The following is a 23,003-nucleotide window of genomic DNA, read 5'->3' as shown; positions in this document are numbered from 1 at the left end:
CACTCCTCTCCATCTTGGTCTCCAAACACTTTCTGTTCGTTTTCCCACCCCGGGCTGTCTGGACCCCTGAGTGGGCGTGTCCAACCGCCTGGTCATGCCCACTGGTGTGTCTATCTTTCCCTAAGGGGGGGTGACTATGGTTTCTAGGTTGGCTGTGTGTTTTATAGTGAGGGAAGGTGTTATGTGGGGGCCTATTTGTGATTACCTGGTTTTGCCAGAGCTTCACATTCCCCCTTGGTTTAATACAGACCGTCCACGGGCTGTCCGACCACCACCATTTATTGAACTGGAAAAGATAAAAGGGTAAAACAGTTTACAAGTATAATAACATATTTACAATCAAGCATATTTGTGGTTTCTTCCCTTACGAGAGGCATTTTTCTTAAACGTTGCACATATAAACAACCGGGACGGGACGGACCGGCTCCTTATCACGTCACCCACCCAAAACAACCTGCCCCCTGGTGCCACCGCTAAGCACTGGTGCGCACCCCTTTGCCCAAGTCCAGGACAGGTCTGGGTGTTGCCCAAACAGGCCGGGTAAAAAGTTCCTTACCCGTCAGTCCTTTTTCAAGGGCCCCATGTCCAGGGGACCCCTGACCCAGAGGGTAGTCACCGGTTTGCTGGTGACAGGGCCTTGGCCGACTCTACCGCAGGCCCGTCCTCCAATCAGCCTCTCCAGAGATTGCGGCATGGTGAGAAGGTTGGTCATTTGTAACATTTAAACTCCGCTGCCGGAACAGCCTCCTCTTGCAGCTTTTCCCCGGACCACCACCGGACAGCACGAGTCCCCAATGCCACCTTTGCTTACAGGCGGCACTGTCCAAAAGACTCCGTTTTCAGCTGCTGACGGTGCAAGTACGACTGCTCCTCTGGACCGGGCTCCATCCTCCACCTGAAGCTCCGACCCCAGATGGCCTCGTCACTTGGAACTTGCAGGGGTGAAGACATTCAACAAGAACGGAGCCCTGTGTCATTTAACTCTTTAACTACCCTGCCACCCCCCACCTGCGGTGCAGATGGCCTCCTCCAGGAACACGAGGTCGTTCAACAGGGGTGACAGTCCATAAACATCAAACTTGCAACTTTAAACTTTAAAACTTGTGGCGGGCTCCGGCCCCTTTAAGGCCGGGCATTCCCGGGGTACATACTGGCAAAGTGCCCAGGCAGTTCGCAGTGCTGGCAGACTGGCACTATCACACCCCTCCGGCAGTCGGGTCCTCATCCTCGGAGGTGGACTCCACATCAGCCCGTTACGCCACCAGCATACAGTACGTACGGGTCGATAGAGCCATCCGGTACCCATTACCACCACATCGCGGGATATACGCTGCTACTGAGGCGTCGACACCGGGGCTGCTCTGATAAATCTCCTCCGATTCTGAGCTGGCGGCTAAGGGGTCTTCTGAGCCGGGCGCCATTCCCGTTGTGGCCGGGCAGATGGCCGGAGCTGACATCCTTCCTGTGGCAGGTGGGTCACCGCCAGCTGCTACATGGGGAGTCACTACCGGAGCCCAAGGATCTACCGCTCCTGCAAATGGGGTGGGGGCTGCAGCTTCCTCACCGACTGCTTCACTCACGGGCGCAGCCACTCCAGCGGTCGGCGCGGGGCCGGCATCAGGTTTAGGAGCAGACATCTGCCCGCTGCTCCCCCTTGGTCTTTTGCCGACACTTCTTTCTGCGGCCTGTTAGTTTCGTTTTTTGCCTTCCGGGCTTGCTTTCCGGCCGCATTCCTAGGGGGCTGTAAGACTCTGGGCTGTAGTTTTCACGCCCAAAATGGCGGCTTCTGAAAATTTAGCAACGGATCACCGCTGACTGTCCAATACAAGGCGCACTTCCATAACGTAAGTGGATGGGTAAGTATCCTGTTCGTGACACCAAGTTTCGGGGTGTGCCGCCCCGTGCCAGCAGCCGGCGCTGCTCGGATCTGGGCCTTCTGGGGTGGTGGCTCGTGGGGTCTCCGGACCCGGGGGTCTTGCGGACACGCCGAATAAAAAGGGGGACGTAGTTGTACGGGCTAGGCCGTAGTAAGTTCGTAACGCCACCCACAGTGTTTGGTGAGGTGACACACCACCGCTGCTGTTGTGGGGCACCCAGGGGAGGTGTTGTGGCAGCTAGTTGTTAACCCCTCTGTGGGTAGGGATGGTTGCCCCGGGACACGATGCCTCAGTGCAGGGTATAGCAACCGCAGGGGGTGTTTGTTTACTCACAGTTAATAAATCACACAAGTCTCTGGTAAACCAAGGTGCTGATGGCCAGTACCGCGGCCGGTTGCATTCGGGTCCCCCACCCAGCTGGTGGTTTCTATCCTTTTCCTCTGCACTGTTTGTGTAAGGTGGACTTCCTAGTCTGAAACTCAGGAGTCCGCTCCCGACTGGATGTGGCCTAAGGAGCTGTGCCCGCAGACGCTGGCCCATGGGATCTATGGGCCCTGGCGGTTATTTCCTATCCCTATCGGTGGGCTGTTGTTTTCTATGAGGGACTTTGGGTGGGACAAGACCTCTAGTCCTGGCCTCAATCGGTGAATTAACCAGTCCGCTTGTTTCCGGTTCTGGCTTCAGGTCCGAGTAATCCCCTTTATGCTACGTACCGGAGGGCTACAACTCTGTCCCGGTCCACCTCGGTTCTGCCGAGCCGTCTTCCCGTCTCCTGCTGACGGAGACCACCGTCTGCCTCCTAGCCAGTGGCACCAGGCTCCTACCCTGGTACCGTTCAACTTGAACTTTCCTGCTGGAGCTACACTTAGCTCCAGCCCACACTCCTCTCCATCTTGGTCTCCAAACACTTTCTGCTCGTTTTCCCACCCCGGGCTGTCTGGACCCCTGAGTGGGCGTGTCCAACCGCCTGGTCATGCCCACTGGTGTGTCTATCTTTCCCTAAGGGGGGGTGACTATGGTTTCTAGGTTGGCTGTGTGTTTTATAGTGAGGGAAGGTGTTATGTGGGGCCCTATTTGTGACTACCTGGTTTTGCCAGAGCTTCACATTCCCCCTTGGTTTAATACAGACCGTCCACGGGCTGTCCGACCACCACCATTTATTGAACTGGAAAAGATAAAAGGGTAAAACAGTTTACAAGTATAATAACATATTTACAATCAAGCATATTTGTGGTTTCTTCCCTTACGAGAGGCATTTTTCTTAAACGTTGCACATATAAACAACCGGGACGGGACGGACCGGGTCCTTATCATGTCATCCACCCAAAACAACCTGCCCCCTGGTGCCACCGCTAAGCACTGGTGCGCACCCCTTTGCCCAAGTCCAAGACAGGTCTGGGTGTTGCCCAAACGGGCCGGGTAAAAAGTTCCTTACGCGTCAGTCCTCTTTCAAGGGCCCCACGTCCAGGGGACCCCTGACCCAGAGGGTAGTCACCGGTTTGCTGGTGACAGGGCCTTGGCCGACTCTACCGCAGGCCCGTCCTCCAATCAGCCTCTCCAGAGATTGCGGCATGGTGAGAAGGTTGGTCATTTGTAACATTTAAACTCCGCTGCCGGAACAGCCTCCTCTTGCAGCTTTTCCCCGGACCACCACCGGACAGCACGAGTCCCCAATGCCACCTTTGCTCACGGGCGGCACTGTCCAAAAGACTCCGTTTTCAGCTGCTGACGGTGCAAGTACGACTGCTCCTCTGGACCGGGCTCCATCCTCCACCTGAAGCTCCGACCCCAGATGGCCTCGTCACTTGGAACTTGCAGGGGTGAAGACATTCATCAAGAACGGAGCCCTGTGTCATTTAACTCTTTAACTACCCTGCCACCCCCCACCTGCGGTGCAGATGGCCTCCTCCAGGAACACGAGGTCGTTCAACAGGGGTGACAGTCCATAAACATCAAACTTGCAACTTTAAACTTTAAAACTTGTGGCGGGCTCCGGCCCCTTTAAGGCCGGGCATTCCCGGGGCACATACTGGCAAAGTGCCCAGGCAGTTCGCAGTGCTGGCAGACTGGCACTATCACACCCCCTCCGGCAGTCGGGGCCTCATCCTCGGAGGTGGACTCCACATCAGCCCGTTACGCCACCAGCATACAGTACGTACGGGTCGATAGAGCCATCCGGTACTCATTACCACCACATCGCGGGATATACGCTGCTACTGAGGCTTCGACACCGGGGCTGCTCTGATAAATCTCCTCCGATTCTGAGCTGGCGGCTAAGGGGTCTTCTGAGCCGGGCGCCATTCCCGTTGTGGCCGGGCAGATAGCCGGAGCTGACATCCTTCCTGTGGCAGGTGGGTCACCGCCAGCTGCTACATGGGGAGTCACTACCGGAGCCCAAGGATCTACCGCTCCTGCAAACGGGGTGGGGGCTGCAGCTTCCTCACCGACTGCTTCACTCACGGGCGCAGCCACTCCAGCGGTCGGCGCGGGGCCGGCATCAGGTTTAGGAGCAGACATCTGCCCGCTGCTCCCCCTTGGTCTTTTGCCGACACTTCTTTCTGCGGCCTGTTAGTTTCGTTTTTTGACTTCCGGGCTTGCTTTCCGGCCGCATTCCTAGGGGGCTGTAAGACTCTGGGCTGTAGTTTTCACGCCCAAAATGGCGGCTTCTGAAAATTTAGCAACGGACCACCGCTGACTGTCCAATACAAGGCGCACTTCCATAACGTAAGTGGATGGGTAAGTATCCTGTTCGTGACACCAAGTTTCGGGGTGTGCCGCCCCGTGCCAGCAGCCGGCGCTGCTCGGATCCGGGCCTTCTGGGGTGGTGGCTCGAGGGTCTCCAGACCCGGGGGTCTTGCGGACACGACGAATAAAAGGGGGGACGTAGATGTACAGGCTAGGCCGTAGTAAGTTCGTAACGCCACCCACGGTGTGTGGTGAGGTGGGACACCACCGCTGCTGTTGTGGGGCACCTGGGGGAGGTGTTGTGGCAGCTAGTTGTTAACCCCTCCGTGGGTAGGGATGGTTGCCCCGGGACCCGGTGCCTCAGTGCAGGGTATAGCGACCGCAGGGGGTGTTTGTTTACTCACAGTTAATAAATCACACAAGTCTCTGGTAAACCAAGGTGCTGGTGGCCAGTGCCGCGGCCGGTTGCATTCGGGTCCCCCACCCAGCTGGTGGTCTCTATCCTTTTCCTCTGCACTGTTTGTGTAAGGTGGACTTCCTAGTCTGAAACTCAGGAGTCCGCTCCCGGCTGGATGTGGTCTAAGGAGCCGTGCCCGCAGATACTGGCCCGTGGGATCTATGGGCCCTGGCGGTGACCTCTTATCCCTATCGGTGGGCACTTGTCTTCTATGAGGGACTTTGGGTGGGACAGGACCTCTAGTCCTGGCCTCAATCGGTGAATTAACCAGTCCGCTTGTTTCCGATTCTGGCTTCAGGGTCCGAGTACCCCCCTTTGTGCTACGGTTTCCGGGTTGGTTCCCCGTGTCGGTACTGGCGGGCTACAACCCTGTCCCGGTCCACCTCGGTTCTGCCGAGCCATCTTCCCATCTCCTGCTGAAAGAGACCACCGTCTGTCTCCTAGCCAGTGGCACCAGGGCTCCTTCCCTGGTACCGTTCAACTTGAACTTTCCTGCTGGAGCTACACTTAGCTCCAGCCCACACTCCTCTCCACTTTGGACTCCAAACACTTTCTGCTCGTTTTCCCACCTCGGGCTGTCTGGACCTCTGGGTGGGCGTGTCCAACTGCCTGGTCACGCCCACTGGGTGTCTATCTTTCCCTAAGGTGGGGGTGCTCCCTGGCGGCAATCTCCTGGCCTAACTGGCTTGGTTCCCTGTCCCAATATGGGGTGCTGGCAGACCCCTGCGCTCTCGTCGGGCCCCGCTGGACCGCACCCACACCGGCCAAGACCGGTATTCTCTTGTGGGGGTCCTGCGGTGACGTGGCCTGGACTGCTGCTTTGCAGTGGCGGCCCGGCGCAGCCTCAGCCGAGGCGTGGGACTCAGGGACAGCTGGCCTCACCGGTTGGGCCTTCGGGCCTGCAGCGGCCGGTTCTTCCACGTCTGGGCGGACTGCCGGGGACGGTCTTTGGTGATGCCAATTCCGGGGCCGACGGCTTCTCGTCGCGGACAGCCACTTCCCGCGGGATCTTCCATGGCAGCGGGAGGGATACTGGCCGTTCCCAGACAACGCCCCCAGGCCGGTCCTCTAGGGCGGACGGGCTAGATTCCGCTACCGATGTTGGGGGTAGCGGACCGAGCGGAGGGGCAACAGCAACCAGTACGGATGGCGGGGGAGGCAGGAGGGTGAGCGGGCGCAGGCCGGGCCCCTCAGCCGCAGCGGCCGGTTCTTCTCAGACACAGGGGCGTGGGTTGCTTACCCACTCCTCCAACACTGCCTCCACCTCGCGTTTCCGCACGGCCGCCGCCACTTCCTCCAACGGCTCCGTCGGGCGCAGACATCTTTTTCCCGTCCCCCTTGGTTCTTTCTACCACTTCCGCTTGTTGGGGGCGGGGCTTCGCTTTCGTGCCTTCCCTGCTCGGGGGAGATTTTCGCGCCAAAGATGGCGGCGCTCTCAATTTTTCGGCCAGACGCTGCCTGCGGAGACTGCAAGGCGCACCTCTACTGGCAAGTAGATCGGTTCTATCCTGTTCGTAGACGCCAAGTTGTCACGGGCAGAGGGGACGCGCTCGCCACACTCGGGTCCAGGGCTTCTGCTGCTCGGTGGCTCGAGCGGTGGACCGGATCCGGGGACTCGAGCAGCGCTCCTGACCCGTGAGTGAAAAGGGGTAGTTTGTTTAGGGAGATTGTTCGTGATGCCACCCACGGGACGTGGTGATGATGGCACCACTGCTGCTGATAACGGGGATCCCGGGAGAGATGGTAGGGTGCAGCTGAGATGTTGTCCCCTCAGTGGGTAGGGGGGTTGGTGATCCCGGGGCCCGGTGGTAGTAACGGGGAGGCCGGATGGCTAGGGTGCAGGGGCAGCGCGGTGCCGGATGGCACTGGTGTACTCACTCAGATAGACAATGACAGAGTCTCTGGTAAACCAAACAACTGGATGGATGGGTCCCACAACTGGCTGCAGTGTTGTTGTTGTGCTCTTCCCCGGATGGCTGATGGTGGCTGTCTTTCCCTGCACCTTTTAGTAAGTTCTTGACTCCTGTGGTTGCCCACCGGTAGTCCGCTCCCCGGCGTAAAGGTTCTGTAGGAGCCCGTGTTGCCCACAGGCGCTGGCCCTTGGATCTCTAGCCTGTGGCGGTGGCTGTATATCCTCGCTGGGTGGACGGTTGCCTTCAATCGGGACTTGGTAGTTGGGAAACCCCTGGGGTTCCTGTCACATTCGGATTTGACTATTGACGGCGGCTCCAAGCCTGGTCGGGGTCCGATGGCCCTGCCTGTGTGCTTAGCTTCACTCCGTTCCCCGGTCCGGTAGCGGCGGGCCGTCGCCCGATCCCGGTCCTTACAGCTCAGCGGAGTTCCACTAACTCCTGCAGACGGCCACCACCGTCTGCCAACCTTGCTGTCAGTGTCTGGGCTCCAACCCAGACACCCAAGTGTTCACTCCTCTCACTTCCTCCTCCAAGACTAGACTGTCACTTTTCCCGCCTCCAGGCCTGTGAACTCCTCGGTGGGTGGGGCCAATCGCCTGGCTCCGCCCCACCTGGTGTGGACATCAGACCCTGGAGGGAGGCAACAAGGGTTTTGTGTTTGGCTGGTGTATCTGCCTAGGGTGGGGGTGTGTGTGTTGGTATGTTTGTGACTACCTGGCTAGTCCAGGGCGTCACACAGCAGATACAGTGGGTGCAGCAGGTACAGTGGGCACAGCTGGTACAGATAGGTGCAGCAGGTACAGCAGATACTAGGGTACAGATACGTGCGAAAACACACAGCATAAGGTACTGGCAGGATGAGTGTCCCAGAGTCCCTGCTTGGAGGAGAGGGCGGGACAGTGCAGGGTTCCCAGTAATGTGTTACAGAATTCTACACTGTTATCACTATCACTATATTTGTATGTAGCTATAACAGGGTCTTTGAGTTAGCACAAAGCATAGAAAAGTAACAGCAAAGAATAGATTAGAAGAACTTGTCTGGAAGCATTAACAGAGCATAGCCCAAGTAGGGCTTGTGAATTTGCAGTACTGATCACAGGTCAGAAGCTGATGGGAAGGAAGGTGAACAGTATGTTTTACAGAAATCATGTGCTAGAGCAAGGTGGCTGGTATCTCAAGAGTTAACTCCTCAACATGGAATTTAACTACTGCATATAGTCAGACACGATCTGGTATTCAATTGCATGGCAACAAGCAGGAGAATAAAAAGGAACGAAAAAGTAAGTAAATTGCAAACATCCTTATTTTTAAGTGGTCTAACTACCTATACAAGATGCACTATATGAGAACACCACTTTAACCCCTTCATGACCTTGCCATTTCCAGTTGGGGCTTTTTTTCGATTTTGTTTTTTCCTCCCTTTCTTCCAAGAGCCATAAAAGGTTTTTTATTTTACCTTCAATATAGCCATATCCGAACTTGTTTTTAATGCAACAAGTTTTATTTTTGAATTAAACCATTCATTTTACCGTACCATATACTGGGAAATGGGGGGACAAATTCCAAGTACGGTGCAACTGCAAAATAAAAGTGCAATTCCACAATTTTTTTTGTTTTTTTATTTACCATGTTCACTGTATGGTAAAACGTACAGGCAGTATGATTCTACAGGTCAGTATGAGTACGTAGATACCAAACATGTATAACTTTCTTAACTTAAGTGGGGAAAAACAATTCATAAGTTTATCCCAAAAAAAAATAGCTTTTGGCACCATTTTCCATTTTTTATCTACTCTTCCTAATCTTTTCAATGTTCAGTGAAATACGACAGCCCCTGCTTCATTCAAAGAAGCAGAAAGAGAAATTAGTTGGCAGATGACCGTAACTATGAAAGTACATATGGGTGGTCATGTGATGACTATTGATATTGGCATGTAGAACCAAGTCCTGACAGAGGGTAAATTACACGCTGTTGGAATTAGGCATGCTACAGTACTTAATTTAATCATTAAAGGGGTTGCCCAGGTTTATGAAAAAAGTCTGCTGTTACACTATATGACTGCAGAGTTCTGAGTACCATAACACAGCAGCAGAACCTACATCAATGCATGAATACATGACTAGAACACCATCAGTACAGGAATATATCATGAGAATCAGCATCAGCACATGCATACAACACCACAATCAGCATCAGTACAGAAATACATCACCAGAACAATGATCAGTACAGGAATACTGTCATGGATGTGTCACGGGTGCAGACAGTCCTATGGTGTCCAGCTATAGAAGGTCACAGCGTTTGCTGTGCAAACTGCTCTCTGACCTTTTATTATTTCTGCTTGGTTTTCATCCCTTTCCCTTTAGGACCATGCAGAGTTCCTCAACCATTCAGCTGCTTTTCATCAGCACTTCATTTGGTGTCTTTACAGTGGGTACGGAAAGTATTCGGACCCCTTTAAATTTTTCACTCTGTTTCATTGCAGCCATTTGGTAAATTAAAAAAAAAGTTCATTTTTTTTCTCATTAATGTACACTCTGCACCCCTATCTTGACAGAAAAAAAATCAGAAATGTAGAAATTTTTGCAAATCTATTAAACAAGATAAACTGAAATATTACATGGTCATAAATATTTAGACCCTTTGCTCATTTTTTAGTAGAAGTACCCTTTTTAGCTAGTACAGCCATGAGGCATCTTGGGAATGATGCAACAAGTTTTTGACACTTGGATTTGGGGATCCTCTTCCATTCTTCCTTGCAGATCCTCTCCAGTTCCGTCAGGTTTTATGGTGAACGTTGTGGGACAGCCATTTTCAGGTCACTCCAGAAATGCAGAATTTGGTTTAGGTCAGGGCTCTGGCTGAGCCAATAAAGAATGGTCTCAGAGTTATTCTGAAACCACTCCTTTGTTATTTTAGTTGTGTGCTTAGGGTCATTGTCTTGTTGGAAGGTGAACCTTCAGCCAAGTCCGAGGTCCAGTGCACTCTGGGAGAGGTTTTCTTTCAAGATATCTCTGTACTTGGCCGCATTCATCTTTCCTTCAATTGCAACCAGCCGTCCTGTCGCTGCAGTTGAAAAACACCCCTATAGCATGATGCTGCCACCACCATGGTTCACTTTGGGATTGTATTGGGAGGGTGATGAGCAGTTTCTGGTTTTCTCCACACATACCACGTAAAATTATCACCAAAAAGTTCTATATTTGTCTCATCAGACCAGATAATCTTATTTCTCATAGTCTGGGAGTCCTTCATGTGTTTTTTTGCAAACTCTATGCGAGCTTTCATATATCTTGCACTGAGAAGAGGCTTCTGTCGGGCCACTCTGCCATAAAGGCCTGACTGGTGGAGGGCTGCAGTTATAGTTGACTTTGTGAAATTTTCTCCCATCTCCCTACTGCATCTCTGGAGTCCAGCCACAGTAATATTGGGGTTCTTCTTTACCTCTCTCTCCAAGGCTCTTCTCCCATGATTGCTCAGTTTGGCTTTACGGCCAGGTCTAGGAAGAGTTCTGGTGGTCCCAAACTTCTTCCATTTAAGGATTATGGAGGCCACTGTGCTCTTAGGAAACATGAGTACTGCAGAAATTGTTTTGTAACCTTGGCCAGATCTGTGCCTTTCCACAATTCTGTCTCTGAGCTCCTTAGGCAGTTCCTTTGACCTCATGATTCTCATTTGGTCTGACATGCACTGTGAGGTATTATATAGTCAGGTGTGTACCTTTCCAAATCAAGTCCTATCAGTTTAATTAAACCCAGCTGGACTCCAATGAAGGAGTAGAACCATCTCAAGGAGAATAACAAGGAAATGGACAGCATGTGATTTAAATATGAGTGTCTGAGCAAAGGGTCTGTGCCAAGTGATATTTCAGTTTTTCTTGTTTAATAAATTTGTAAAAACTTCTATATTTCTGGGGGGGTTTCTGTCAAGAGTGGTTGTGTAGAGTGTACATTAATGAGAAAAAAATGAACTTTTTTGAATTTACCAAATGGCTGCAATGAAACAAAGAGTGAAAATTTTAAAGAAATCTGAATACTTTCCGTACCCGCTGTATACAGTATATCTTAAATTCATTGGTGCTGGTGATAGCTTTTATGCCCTTAACAAGTCTTTAGTGCAAGTAGCCGGCTTGCATGCAGTGAAGGAATTATTTGATCCCTTGCTGATTTTGTAAGTTTTTCCACTATCAAAGACATGAACAGTCTGAAAGGGAAGGTGAATTTTAACAATGAGAGATAGAATATCGAAAATAAAATGCCGAAAATCACATTGTATAAATTATATTAATTTATTTGTATTTTGCAGAGAGAAATAAGTATTTGATCCCCTACCAACCCTTAACAGTTCTGGCTCCTACAGATCACTTAGCTGCTCCTAATCAACTCGTCACCTGTATTAAAGACAGCTGTCTTAAATTGTCACCTGTATAAAAGACTCCTGTCCACAACTCAATTAATCAGTCGGACTCTAACATCTACAACATCAGCAAGACCAAAGAGTTTTCTAAGGATGTCAAGGACAAGATCATAGACCTGCACAAGGCTGGAATGGGCTATAAAACCATAAGTAAGACGCTGGGTGAGAAGGAGACAACTGTTGGTGCAATAGTAAGAAAATGGAAGAAATACAAAATGAGTGTCAATCGACATCAATCTGGGGCACCATGCAAAATCTCACCTTGTGGGGTACCAGAATCATGATGAAGGTAAGAGATCAGGCTAAAATTACACGGGGGGGACTTGTTAATGATCTCAAGGCAGCTGGGACTATTGTCACCAAGAAAACCATTGGCAACACATGCAGTGCCCACAAAGTCCCACTGTTCAAGAAGGCACATATGCAGGCCCATCTGATGTTTGCCAATGAACACCTAAATGATTCTGAGAGTGATTGGGAGAAGGTGCTGTTCTCAGATTTGAAAAAAATTGAGCTCTTTGGCCTTAACTCAACTTGCTGTGTTTGGAGGAAGAGAAATGCTGCCTATGACCCAAAGAACACTACACCACTGTCAAGCATTGAGGTGGAAACATTATGTTTTGGGGTTGTTTCTATACTAAGGGCACAGGACTACTACATTGCATCAATAGGACAATGGATGGACCAATGTACCGTAAAATCCTGAGTGACATACTTCTTCTCTCCACTAGGACATTAAAAATGGTTCATGGCTGGGTCTTCCAGCACAATGACCCAAAACATACAGCCAAGGCAACAAAGGAGTGGCTCAAAAACAAGCACATTAAGGTCATGGAGTGGCCTAGCCAGTCTCCAGACCTTAATCCCATAGAAAACTTATGGAGGGAGCTGATGATCTGCAAAGAAGAGTAGACCAAAATTCCTCCTGACGTGTGCAAACCTCAACATCAACTACAAAAAAAAGTCTGACTGGTGTGCTTGCCAACACAAGTTTTGCCTAGGGTCTTGTTTGTTAGAGGGATCAAATACTTATTTCCCTCTGCAAAATGTCTCACTCTTAAAATTAACCTACCCTTAAAATTGTAGACTTTTCATGTCTTTGTCAGTGGTCAAACTTACAAAATCAGCAAGGGAACAAAAAATTCTTTATTTCACTATGCAGCTGGAGAATCTTTGTGGTTGTTGCAGGTCCTCTCCCTGAGTTATAAGACTGAGGGTAGGACCCCTGTATTGTGAAGTAATTTCCTGTTATGTCTTGGATGGCCTTCTCACTCCTGTTGTACTGGGTCTACTCTGGTTGGTGAAAGATAATTCTGTGGTGGATTGGTAATCCAGGGAAATTGTGGAGTGGGGATATTACTGTCTTGATAATTGTATGAACACCTCTCTCTGCGGTCTTTACGGAGACCTTATCAGCATTTTTGATGGGTTTTAAGGATGTATTTTCAGAGAGCGAGTGTCAGGATTTGCCTCCCCATCGTGTATACAACTGTCCATTAATCTACTTCCTGGAGCAAAACTACCCAAATCCAGACTGTATAATATCTCTGGTCTACAGAGATAAGCCATGAAAGGTTACATTACTGATAGTCTGAAGAAGATACATATCAGTCCCTCCTCTTTGCCCATGGCGACAGGGTTCTTCTTCATTAAGAAGAAAGACAGGGGTCTCCGCCCTTGTTTGGATTTTCGGGAATTGAATCTGATTACCGTCCAAGACCCATATCCTCTTCCTCTGATTCTGGATTTATTCAACTAGATTGTGGGAGCTAAATGGATGGACTTAAGGGTGGCTTACAATCTGGTTAGAATCAGAAAAGAGGATCAATGGAAAACTGCTTTCAATACACTTGAGGGGCATTTTGAAAGTCTGGTCATGCCACTTGGTTTCATTAATACTCCTGCCATTTTCCGACATTTTGTGAATTATATTTTTCATCATTTGGTGGGAGGTTTGTGGTGGTTTATTTGGATGAAATCTTGATCTACTCACCCAATGAGACACATCAGATGTACGTGAAACAGGTACTACAGATTTTAAGAGATAACAAACTGTATGACAAACTGGAGAAGTGTTTTTGCTGTTCAAGAGGTACAATTTTTGGGGTACCTGTTGTAATTTTCAGGGTTTTGGATTGATCCAGAGAAGGCCCATATGGTACTCGACTGGGATTGTCTGGAACATCTGATGGCAGTGCTTTCAAGGTTTTACTAACTTTTGCCAGAGATTTATTCAGAATTATGTGGTAATTGTGAAACCTCTCACTGACATGACAAAAAAGGTCAGACTCCGCTCAGCAGGCTTTTTTCTCTTTGAATAAATGTTTTTCAACAGTGTGGCACCCCAGAGGTGTGGTATCCCATTCACTGGTAAGGAAGAGGTCACAAGCCATTGTACACCCATACTTTTAGTATAGCTATGTGGCGCCCTGAACAAGCCAGGGGCCACAGAGCACAACACCCACACACCCCACACTCCCGGTCAGGCACACCGAAGTCAGACACAAAACCCTTGTTGCCTTCCTCCAGGGGCTGATGTTCACACCAGGGGGTGGGCCAGGCGGTTGGCCCCACCCACCGAGGAGTTCACAGTCCTGGAGGTGGGAAAAGCAGACAGATTAGTTTGGGAGGTGAAAGTGGAAGGAAGGAAAGTGGTAGTGGAGCAACTAACTGACAGCGTCCGGGTGTGTGGCCCGGGCGGTACAGCAAGGTTGGCAGACGGTGGTGACCGTCTGCAGGAGTGGCCTATCGGAGTCTACCGTAAGAACCGTGGACGGGCGGTGGCCCGGCGGAACCGGACCGGTACGCAAAGAGAAGCCAGCACCATCTGGCAGGGGCTTACGGACCCCGGCAAGGCTAGGAGTCGCCGTGAATTTGCCGAATTCGTTAGTGAAGGGAACCTCCTGGGTTTCCCAGCAGCCAAGTCCCGACAGAAGGCAACAGTTCAACCAAGGGAGGGAGACACCGCCACCGCCAAGGCAAGCGTTTCCCAGGGCCAGAGCCTGCGGGCAAAAGGGGCTCCTCCAGCCCATATCCAAGCTGGGGAGCGGGTTACCGGTGGGAACCCATTGGAACCATCTACCGTACATAGGTGCAGGGAAAGGCAGTCACCATCAACCTGCCGGGAGAAACAACACCGCAGCCGTCTGTGGGACCCGTCCATCCAGCCGTGTGTTTTACCGAGAACTGTGTCCTCATCATTGGCTGAGTGAGTACCACCGTGCCGTGCGGCACAGCGATGCCCCCGCGACACTGCACCTCACCAGGCCCCGTAGCCCGCCTGCCATCCACCCCTACCCCATCGCCGGGCCCCAGGACAACCAACCCCCTACCCACGGAGGGGAGAACTAACAACAAAGCTGCTCCCTGTCACCGCTCCCGGGATCCCCGTCCAGAGCAGCGGTGGTGTCACCAAGATCACCACAACCGTGGGTGGCGTCACGGACAATACTCAAATCCCCCACAATCAAATCCCCAGCCTTTTCACTCACGGGCAAGGAGCGCCGCTTGAGTCCCCGGGATCCGGCCTACCGCTCGAGCCACCACAGAGCAGCGGCAGCAGCAGCCGGACCCGAGCAGTGGGAGAGCGCAGCGTCCCCTCCTCCGCCCGCGACAGCTACACCACTTCAGGCCATGGTTAGGGCGAGATTGCTCCTCAGGAAGAGTACAGACCCGGAGCCAGTCTGGGGGTGGAGTAGTTAATGGGTGAAAACTTGAGAACACCTTAGAACGAAGTGTCAGTCAGATAGTGAGAGGAAGTGAAGGAGAGAGGTCCTGATGACTGGAGCCTCCGCTCGTCCTAGGTCCAGGAAAGAAATAAGGGGTCCTAGAGCCACGGGAAGTGAGAGATCCACTCGTGGGCTCACATCCACATCAGAAAACGGTGTAGAGGGACTTGGCCGCAAAGGGGACTGGCCCCTAGACTAGTGGAGAACTGCAAAGCTCTGCTAGCAAAACCAGAGGCTAAAGGGGGCTTTACACGCTGCGACATCGCTAATGCGGAGTCGTTGGGGTCACGGAATTTGTGACGCACATCCGGCCGCATTAGCGATGCCGTTGCGTGTGACACCGATAAGCGATTTTGCATCGTTGCAAAAACGTGCAAAATCGCTAATCGGCGACACGGGGGTCCATTCTCAAATCTCGTTACTGCAGCAGTAACGAGGTTGTTCCTCGTTCCTGCGGCAGCACACATCGCTGCGTGTGACGCCGCAGGAACGAGGAAGCTCCCCTTACCTGCCTCCCGGCCGCTATGAGGAAGGAAGGAGGTGGGCGGGATGTTATGTCCCGCTCAGCTCCGCCCCTCCGCTGCTATTGGGCGGCGGTTCAGTGATGTCGCTGTGACGCCGCACGGACCGCCCTCTTAGAAAGGAGGCGGTTCGCCCGTCACAGCGACGTCGCCGGACAGGTAAGTATGTGTGACGGCTGTTGTGCGACACGGGCAGCGATTTGCCCGTGTCGCGCAACAGATGGGGGCGGGTACCCACACTAGCGATATCGGGACCGATATCACAGTGTGTAAAGTAGCCTTAAGGCAACTGCAGGTGCTGAAGCCACCACCGCACACAAACCGCTGAAAAGGTGACTGTGCAAAACAAAAATAAACCTCTGGTGTTCTGTAGCTCGCGGACGAGCTATGTTTAACCAAGGGGGAATGTGAAACCCTGGCCTATCAGGTCGTCACAGGGTATTGTGCAATCTGCCCTTCTGCACAGTATCCACCCTCCTTGGTTACGGATCCTGGTCCTTTGGTGTTGCTAACAGCTGAGCCAATCACAATTTACACTTTACCCACCAGACACACCATTGGGGGGCCTAAAGGGAATAGGGCCGCCCACATGGGGGGTTGGTGAGGGAAAAGTGAGGAAAGTGACGGTTGAGCTGAAGTTGAGCTGGAGTTGACCAGGGGAGAGGAGTGTGGAGAGGTGACTCTCTGAGAGGGAGAGGTCACTGGCAGGGAGCAGGGCTCCTGTAGTTACTACTGTAGGTGGCAGACGTTGGTCTGGGCCTGGTAGGAGCTGCAACCCCGGTTGCAGGGGGTAGTGTCAAGGGGCACGGACAGCCGAGCAGGGCAGCCGGCGGCCTTGAGCTATCACCGGGCAGGGACCAGGGCACGACGGGGTACGTGGACCCTAGGCCGGAAAGTAGCTTCACGCGTTCTGGTAATTTACCCGAAGGGGGTGAAGACTTCAAGATTCAACCCCAACCCACTCCAAAATCGGAGTACTAGCACACTGATGGGATAGGACTTTCCCAATACAGTCCAAAGAAATCCTACGCGTGAACACTGAGAGCAAGCTCACTCCATTAGCCATACGGGTGAGCGGGAACCGAAGAGTTTTATACCCAAGGGTCCAAACAGAGACAAAGGTGCCAAGGACAGGGCCACAGGCTAACAGCAACACCAAGGGCACAGACCCAAGCGTGCTCCCTACAAGCTGCACTGGTGCTCAGAATTCTGGTTTACAAGCTGTCAGTGTTGTTATTCCTGGACTGAGTGAGTACGCTGAAAACCCCCCTGTTCCTATCCCCTACGGCACCCAAACACCAAGCATGCAATGGGCCCTGGGACACAAAACCCCTTACCCACGGAGGGGTTAAACATCAGGCTGCCACACCATCGTCACCAGGCTCCCCAATGGTAGCGGTTGTCCCTCACATTACCACACACCGTGGGTGGCGTCACGAACTTCTAACCCCCCTGTACATAGTCCCCCTTTCATCGAGTGGCGGTACGACCCCCGGGTCCGGATACCCCTCGAGCCACCGCGGATCCGGATCCGAGCAGCCTTGCTGCTGGCACGGGGGTGGCACACCTTGATTTTCCTGGCATCACGAACAGGATATGAGCAGGATCCACTTACCTGGGTTACTTGTGCCTTGAAAGCGAAAGCTGCAAGTCAAGATTCTGTTTCCTGCCAATTCCGCCATTTTCCGCCATTTTTTCGCGACAAAACCCCATCTTCTCCGAGAAAGCGTGCGAAGTCTAAGCCCCGCCCTTCGTCTTCCCAGTGAGTCCGAAACTGGAAGTTCCCAGAGGGCCACGGTCAGGAAGAGAGTGCTCCGAAAAGACCAAGGGGGCATGCAGAGATGTCGGCTCCGGATGATGGAAATGTGGCGGCGCTTCCCCTACCTGACCAAGGCAACGATGGGGCGGCGGGTGCCGCTCCGGCCACACAGCGGCGGCGCTGGGGGCAGAGGCGGTTGTCCCCATCATGCCCATAACCTTGCCATATGTGCCGGGTATGGCCTTGCTTCCACAGTATGACGGCAAACCAGATGCCCTACAGGGATTTAAGAGAAAAATCTGCAATGTTCTGGACATGTATGCATTGAATGGTTGGCAGCGGGCATTGGTGGTACTGGGGCAGTTGACCAGTGCTGCCGAGTTGGAAGTGGAGACGTGGCTGAGGCTGACCGGACATGAGTAACTGCCATTTTCAGGAGATTGGGAGCTGCAGTCGAAATCCGCACGGAAGCGGAGCTCAGAATGAGATTCTACAGCTGCAAGCAACAACCCCAGGTTAGCAAGCAGTGCTGCGGACCCTGAGAGTGACCAATGACATCGGAGAGCCGGAGGGGAACAAGATGCTGGTGGAGCAGTTCCTACAGGGCATCAGGTCGGTGAAGGACCGCAAGCAGCTCCGGATATGGGCTTTGGAGCACCCTGCTTTGGACTTTGCCACCCTAAAAGAATGGGCAATCAAGGCCCTGCAGCCCCTGTAGGCTCCTGACTCCCCACTCCCGGCTTGGCAAGCTGATGCCTCGCTGGTGCAAGTAAAGCCCTCTGCCCTGGCCCTGCCTGCAATGACTCCCTTATCCACAACTGGGAGCGGAGTACCCGACTTATCTATCCAAGTACAACAACTAACTAAGGACGTCGCCCGGATTCAAGAAGCCATGCAGCTGAAGCCAAAGACCACCCCGTCGAGAGAGATCCAACTGGCGGACTGTCCAGAGGACTTCCTTTGGATGAGGAAGTGGACCTCCGCGTACAGAGGACGAGGCGATGACCAGTATGATCCACCTGTTTGTTATAAATGTAACTAGACTGGCCACTACGCACAAAGTTGTCCTTTAACACTAGAACTACTGAGGTAGCCATTTTGACTACTTTGCACCATGTATTTCTATATAGGTGTCACGAGTCCAGTAGTTCTAGTGTTAAACGGGCAGCCCCTGGGGCCAAGGGCCAATCACCAGGAATAAATTGTCAAGGCCCAGCAGACTGGAGACAGCGTTATGTCAGGGGACAGCCCATTGTCTCCATTACATTGGATGGGATCCCTACCTCTGCACTGCTTGATACCGGCTCTCAGGTAACAACTATCCCTTATGTACTCTATAAGAAGTTCTGGCTTGATCATGACTTGATGCCCCCAGACGACAGTTTGACCATCTATGCTGTCAATGGGTTACCTGTGACTCAAATTGGGTTCAAGGAGGTGACCATAAAGGTGGGCCGAGTAGAATTAGTCAGACAAGGCCTAATAGTAGTACAAAATGACAATAGTGATCAGAACCCGAAGATCATTTTAGGAACCAATGTCATAGAGAATTGTATGGGTGAAGTGTTGTTTTTGCTTCAACAGCTGTCTGAGACTTCAGGAGCAGGGCGACAGAGGGTCCTGAAGCGTGAAATCCGAGCTATCTTGCAGCGGCAACAGGTAAATCTCTCCGGAGGTGAGATAGGTGGTGTGCGGGTAATGGATGCAGCTCCCTTTGTAGTGCCCCCACGAAGTGAAATGTTGATATGGTGCAGGGCAGCTATAGACTCCCAGGGACAGGGTTACCAGGCAGTGGTAGAACCCCTACACTCCGAACATTGGCCCACTGTGTTCACGGTTAGAGGGGTCGTTGATGTCCTGAAAGGGAGGGTGCCCGTGTGCGTGCTAAACTGCGGGGAGGAGGAGGTCCCATTGCCCCGATATGCCACCATAACCAAATTGTTTACAGTAAGTGCAGACGACATTTATGCAACAGGGTCTCCAGACGAGCAGGGTCACCATCCTAGTGCTGATCCCCAAGGTCCAGTAGAGAAATGGTGTAAGGAGCTGCATGTGGGTACTGACTTTACACCCGCACATCATAAACAAGGGGTCTACAGGGTGGTCAGGGAGTATGAACAGGTCTTTAGCAAGCACCCCCTGGATTTTGGGCGCGTTAAGGGGTACAACACCACATACCCACTGGCACACACCCACCTACCAAGGAAAGGTATAGGCCCATACCACCTGCCCATTATCAATGTGTCAAGGATATGCTCAGAAGTATGAAGGAAGCAGGAGTGATCCGTGATAGCTGCAGTCCCTGGGCCGCCCGGCTAGTGCTAGTAAAGAAGAAGAATGGGACCATGAGGATGTACGTGGATTACCGCCAGAATGTGTTATTAGTGGAAGTGAAGCAGGAACGCCAGGACTCTATGACAACGTTCCTGGAAGAAGCAGTGGCAAGATGGCGGAGCGAGACTGGTCCCCAGAGCGTACTGTCCCTGGGACCGCGGCATGGATAGAGGAAGAAACAGAGCAGCTGTGCTGGAGGACGAGGATACAATTCCTCTTCATTCTGAACCACTGGAGGGAAGAGATGAGGAGCCTGGCGGTGGCAGTGCGAGCCTGTGAGATTGAAATCCCACGTGAAGAGAGAGTAAGCGGTTACCCAGTCCCTGCTGATTGCACAAATCCGGCCAAAGAGGCTGCGGTGAGCGCACCACTACCGACTACCCCGTCCTCGGCGGACGCCGAGCTGCCCCCACCAACCCTGGCAGCGGAACCTTCAGTTTGTTCATCAGAGTCTGTGGCTGCAGAGATCCAGAACAAGGCCCTCATTCCAGCCATGGCGGCGGTCACCCAGAGACCGGCCACACCAGACCCGGCTGCATCACTGGGCCCGTCCTCAGAGACGGAGCACCCGACCTGCAACAATGGCAGCGGAACCAAGATGTTTGCCTGTTCCATTACCGCGCGGCATCCCGGCGGCTGTTGGGGCCGCCAGAGTTCAAGTAAAGCCAGAGCCAGATAGGGAGTGGAGGCTGGACGCTGATGCCCCCTACTGGGAACGACAACCACATCAGCAACAAATGATGCCAGTGATGACCCCGCAAGAGCGACAACAGCAGGAGATGCTTGCCCGAACCTGGAAGGAAAAAGAGTACCTGAGGAAGGCCACCTTCCGTATCCGTGGGCCGCAGCACATAGGGTACGTCTGGCGGTTTCACCCCGAGAAGGGATGGGGTTTTCTGTGGGAAGCGAATCTCTCAGAGGAAGTGTTCGTCACCCGCCGAGATGTCGAGCAGCATCTCCCCAGAGGTCACCCAGGTCGTAACCTGGAGGCCGGAGAAGTAGTCAGCTACACCCGTCATTGGGATGAACGGGGCTGGTATGCCCTGGAGGTAACCAAGCATGTGATGTTTCAGGAAGGGTATGTGTCGGCGTCAGTAGCACGTAGTCGCAAAGAAGCATGGCTACGGGACCCGACAATCTATTACTAGTGTTAACAATATTACAGTACCAGTAGTTATGATGCCATAGAATTGTTTGGTATCGGTGTTTTCGTTTGTTATTTTCCATAGTTTATTATTATCCATATAGAAAATGTTAGTGAATAAGTGCCTAATCAACCAGTTTTAATGAAAAGAGTGAAAGTCACCTGATTTATAAGTAAATTGCTAAAAGTGTGCAACCGGTACATGGACTCCGTTAACAAGTTTTAAATATATTGAGTAAAAATGGACCACGGTCACAGGACTGGCGTGACCAACACAAACTTGTGTCTTGTATAATAGTTGCACCTCCTGTGCCAACCAGAGTCATCTAAAATACAACACCCGGGACCTTAACCTGGTCAAGGACCCACCTTAGGTTTCCAGGGGGAACAGATTGTTTGGGTGGCAGGTTATTGGGATCCGGGACGTTGGGACTGGACTGTCGCAGGAAGGGGCTGCAACGGAGTAGGTTGAGCCTCCATTACCATGGAAACCGGTAGCGTCCCACCGTTGGACGACGAACTCTTAACCCTCTTAGTAACGTTGAAGTGCATTGCCTCCCCTGTGTGGGATGGACCCGTTAATAAAAATGTGTTAACTTTTCTATTTTCCCCTTTTTACAGTTAAAAGCAAAACAAAAATAAACCTCTGGTGTTCTGTAGCTCGCGGACGAGCTACGTTTAACCAAGGGGGAATGTGACGCCCTGACCTATCAGGTCGTTACAGAGTATTGTGCAATCTGCCCTTCTGCACAGTATCCACCTTCCTTGGTTACGGATCTTGGTCCTTTGGTGTTGCTAACAGCTGAGCCAATCAAAATCCTAGGAACACTTTACACTTTACCCACCAGACACACCATTGGGGGGCCTGAAGGGAATATGACCGCCCACATGGGGGGTTGGTGAGGAAAGTGACAGTTGAGCTGAAGTTGAGCTGGAGTTGAGCAGGGGAGAGGAGTGTAGGGAGGTGATTCTCTGAGAGGGAGAGGTCACCGGCAGGGAGCAGGGCTCCTGTAGTTACTAGATGGCAGACGTTAGTCTGGGCCTGGTAGGAGCTGGAACCCCGGTCGCAGGGGGTAGTGTCAAGGGGCACGGACAGCCGAGGAGGGCAGCCGGCGACCTTGAGCTATCACCGGGCAGGGGCCAGGGCACGACGGGGTACGTGGACCCTAGGCCGGAAAGTAGCTTTACACGTTCCGGTAATTTACCCGACGGGGGTGAAGACTTCAAGATTCAACCCCAACCTCCAAAATCGGGGTACTAGTGCACCGATGGGATAGAGATTTCCCAATACAGTCCAAAGAAATCCTACGCGTGAACCCTGAAAGCAAGCTCACTCCGTTAGCCATACGGGTGAGCGGGACCCGAAGAGTTTTATACCCAAGGGTCCAAACAGAGACAAAGGTGCCAAGGACAGGGCCACAGGCTCACAGCAACACCAAGGGCACGGACCCAAGCGTGCACCCTACAAGCTGCACTGGTGCTCAGAATTCTGGTTTACAAGCTGTCGGTGTTGTTATTCATGGACTGAGTGAGTATACTGAAACCCCCCCTGTTCCTATCCCCTATGGCACCCAAACACTAACCATCCAATGGGCCCTGGGACACAAACCCCCTACCCACGGAGGGGTTAAACATCAGGCTGCCACACCATGGTCACCGGGCTCCCCAACTGCAGCGGTGGTCCCTCACATTACCACACACCGTGGGTGGCGTCACAAACTTTCTAATCCCTTTATACATATCCCCCCTCTTCTTTTAATTCGAGTGTCCTGGCAGGGCCGCCACTAGGAATTTCGGGGCCCCATACTGGCAACATTTTCGGGCCCATTTGGGACTCCGCCCAGGCTCCATCCCAGCTCCGCCTCCACCCCTCAAACCTCCTCCAGTCTCACTGCCCCTCTTGGAAAAACATGTGTAACATATATATATATATATATATATATATAAGGTCCCCCTCCAGAAATATATGTCCCTTTCTTTGTAGATATGTCCCGTTTAGTTATATATGTCCCATCCTGGGCCCCTCCTGCTAAATACATCCCCCTCCTGGGCACATTCTGGTATATACAGTGCCTTGCAAAAGTATTCAGCCCCCTTGAATTTGTCAACCTTTTCCCACATTTGAGGCTTCAAACATAAAGATAAAAATGTTAATGTTCTGGTGAAGA

This window comes from Anomaloglossus baeobatrachus, chromosome 2 (assembly GCF_048569485.1).
Source record: "Anomaloglossus baeobatrachus isolate aAnoBae1 chromosome 2, aAnoBae1.hap1, whole genome shotgun sequence".
NCBI classification, from domain to species: Eukaryota; Metazoa; Chordata; class Amphibia; order Anura; family Aromobatidae; genus Anomaloglossus; species Anomaloglossus baeobatrachus.
The sequence above is the reverse complement of the archived record's forward strand: the minus strand, read 5'-3'. Positions refer to the sequence as shown.